The sequence below is a fragment of the Colobus angolensis genome, unplaced genomic scaffold (genome assembly GCF_000951035.1).
Source record: "Colobus angolensis palliatus isolate OR3802 unplaced genomic scaffold, Cang.pa_1.0 Scaffold79, whole genome shotgun sequence".
In the NCBI taxonomy this organism is placed as follows: Eukaryota; Metazoa; Chordata; class Mammalia; order Primates; family Cercopithecidae; genus Colobus; species Colobus angolensis.
Genome location: NW_012121709.1, coordinates 1,548,375 through 1,551,336, shown reverse-complemented (window position 1 = coordinate 1,551,336; position 2,962 = coordinate 1,548,375). Strand labels below are relative to the sequence as shown.

The 2,962-nt window shown below is 47.1% G+C and overlaps 1 protein-coding gene across 1 annotated transcript in view; it reads left to right on the top strand.

Moving 5' to 3' along the window:
• The first annotated feature begins 2,623 nt into the window (after positions 1–2,623).
• The window catches only part of SDS (serine dehydratase), an 11,175-nt gene continuing 10,836 nt past the window's right edge, over positions 2,624–2,962 (top strand). Inside the window, exon 1 of the mRNA XM_011928690.1 lies at positions 2,624–2,742. The gene's annotated coding sequence lies outside the window, so the exon portion shown is untranslated. The remainder of the gene's footprint in view (positions 2,743–2,962) is intronic.

Below are 2,962 nucleotides of genomic sequence, written 5' to 3'. Positions count from 1 at the left end.
CCAGCACCTTTTGGAAGCCCAAGGCCAGTGAATAACTTGAGGCCAGGAGTTCAAGACCAGCCTGGCCAACATGGTGAAATCATGTCTCTACTAAAAATACAAAAAATATAGCCCAATGTGGTGGTGTGCGCCTGTAATCCCAGCCACTTGGGAGGCTGAGGCAGGAGAACCACTTGAACCCAGGGAGTGGAGGTTGCAGTGAGCTGAGATCATACTACTACACTCTAGCCTGGGCGACAGAGTAAGACTCCATCTCAAAAAAAAAAAAAAAACCAGATCCTAGGAGAGAAAAAAATGCATTAAGGTCCTATAAATTAATAAACAAATACACACACACACGCACACACACACATATACACATCTTGGATACAGCCTTTAATTAAGCTTTTAACCATTGAGCTCTTTAAAAAATCCTTTTAAATCTCTTATTACCATATTTTAGCTGGGACAAACTGCTGATATTTCAAAAGTAACACAAATATCAAACCAGAAAGGACTTGATTTAGGAACCAAGCCCAGGCCACGGTGGTGAAAAAGGGACAGAATCTTAGCTACTGAACTAGAGTGAGGTGACAGCCAGTAGCCTCTTTCAGTTTGGCTTCGCTAGCAAAAGATGGCCTTGTTATGTAAATAATGCCCCTCAGGTCATCAAAATCCTTCTCTCTCTTTTTTTTCTTTTTCTGGCTGTTTTTTCTTTTTCCTTTTTTTTTTTTTTTTTTTTTTTTTCCTAACTGCGGGAATTTAGCCGATTCATAAGACCTTGTTCACCATAATTTGAAACTTTCCTTCAGATTTGACCAAGTCAAGTGGAGCTGGTCCAATCCGATGAAAAACAGACCGAAACAACAAAAACAACAACAGGAACAAAAACAGTTAAGCAAAGGAAACAGTCGAGCAATTTACGCAATTACTGAGTGCTCTAAAAGTGGGGCGAAATGAAGACCAGCTGGTTGTTAATCCTGACTTCTAGTCATGGGAGCCAGGCTGAAGACTGCTGCCTACCATCCTAGAAGCAGGGAAAACTCACGCTTGCCTTCCCTGCCGGACACAAGTGAAACTCCAGAAAGGAGTTGCCTGCTTGCCATCATCATGGAAGCCGGAAAACTCACCTTCCTTGTTGAAAACTAGTAAAACGCAGAAAAGGAGCTGTTCAGGGAAATCAGCCTTAGATATCAACCAATTCTGGGAGATCAGGAGTTCTCTGGAGGTGGGGAGCTCCCAGGCCTCAGCAAATTGTCTTATTTCGGGGGGGAATTAAGATAGCTCAAGGCCAGCGCGATGGCTCACGCCTGTAATCCCAGCACTCCAGGAGGTCGAGGCAGGTGGATCACTTGAGGTCAGGAGTTCAAGACCAGCCTGGCTAACATGGTGAAACCCCATCTCTACTAAAAATACAAAAAATTAGCCGGGTGTGGTGGCACATGCCTACACTCCCAGTTACCTGGGGGGTTGAAACAGGAGAATCACTTGAACCCAGGAGATGGAGGTTGCAGTGAGCTGAGATCATGCACTCCAGCCTGGGTGACAGAGCAAGACCCTGTCTCAAAGGAAAAAAAAAAAAAAAAAAAAAAAAAAAAAAAAAAGCTCAAGCTGGTACCAAGCACCAATAGGAAATTAGTCAAAGGTCAGGGCCACCTCCACCCAGGGTCCCTTTCATGGGTCTCCAATCTGTAAGTCAAAAAGAATCAAAAAGATTGAGACAGGTCTCAATCCATTTAGAAGTTTGTTTTGCCAAGGTTAAGAACGCACCTGGGAGACAGGTCTGTGCTTTTCTCCAGAGATGACTTTAGGGTGTCAGTGTTTAAATGAGAAAAGCAAGCTGGAGGGGAAAGAAGGAAGGTATGGTCACATTACCAAATCCACAGTTTGCAAGAGAAGAGGGGCAGATAGGGAAATAGTCAATTACGTATTTGTCTTGATCTCAATAAATCCACGCTTACATAAGATAAGGTGAAGACAGAGTAGTGACCTGTGGGGATATTTAACCTTTTTTGCTGTTGTTGTTGTTGCAAAGGCTGGAGTGCAGTGGCGAGATCTCCTCTCACTGCAACCTCTACCTGCCAGGTTCAAGCAATTCTTGTCCCTCAGCCTCCTGAGTAGCACGTGCCACCACACCCCGCTGATTTTTGTATTTTTAGTAGAGATGGGGTTTCACCATGTTGGCCAGGCTGGTCTCGATCTCCTGACTTCAGGTGATCTACCCGCCTCGGCCTCCCAAAATGCCGGGCCAATATTTAACCTTTCATCTGATGCTATCTGCTTAGGAACTAAAGGATAGGCAGTTTCTTGCATGACTCAGCTTTTAGCTTAATTTTTTTTCTTTTGACACAGTGAGTTTGGGTGGAAATTAAGTAAAAATTTTTTATTTTCCTTTCACAAAACTGAGAACAGAAAGAGGAAGTGGAAAGAGGGAGGAGGAATGGGTTGTGGGAAAGGCAGGAGGAAGCTGCCAAAGAAGAAAGCTTGGCCAGATTCCCCCTCCCTTCTGAGAGCCCCAGTGGCCTCGAGCCAGGGGGGTGGATCCTGGCGGCGGGGAGGGAGGGTGTAGCCAGCCCCAGGGCCCCATTGGCTGCCCGGAGGTGCCAGGGGAATAAAGCCCGGGACTGGGTAGCCCCTGGGACCATTCAGAAGACTGCCCACCCGTCCTCAGCCCCCTCTCTTCGTGGGCTATCTACTCAGTTGATCCCTCCCTCCCTCGCCGGCTTGGCTCTGTTTGCTGCTCAGACCCATCACCTTTGTCGGGTAAGTGGCCCCATCCTCAGTCCCACCTCAGGACTGGAGTGTCCTGGGCTAGCCTGTGGTTTCCCAGGGGAACAGGGAGGCATAGAAAGAGTCCATCAAGGCTGGGCATGGTGGCGGATGCCCATAATCCCAACACTTTGGAAGGCTGAGGCGGGAGGGTTGCTTGAGGCCACAAGTTCGAGACTGAGCTGGGCAACAGAGTGAGACCCCCGTCTCTACA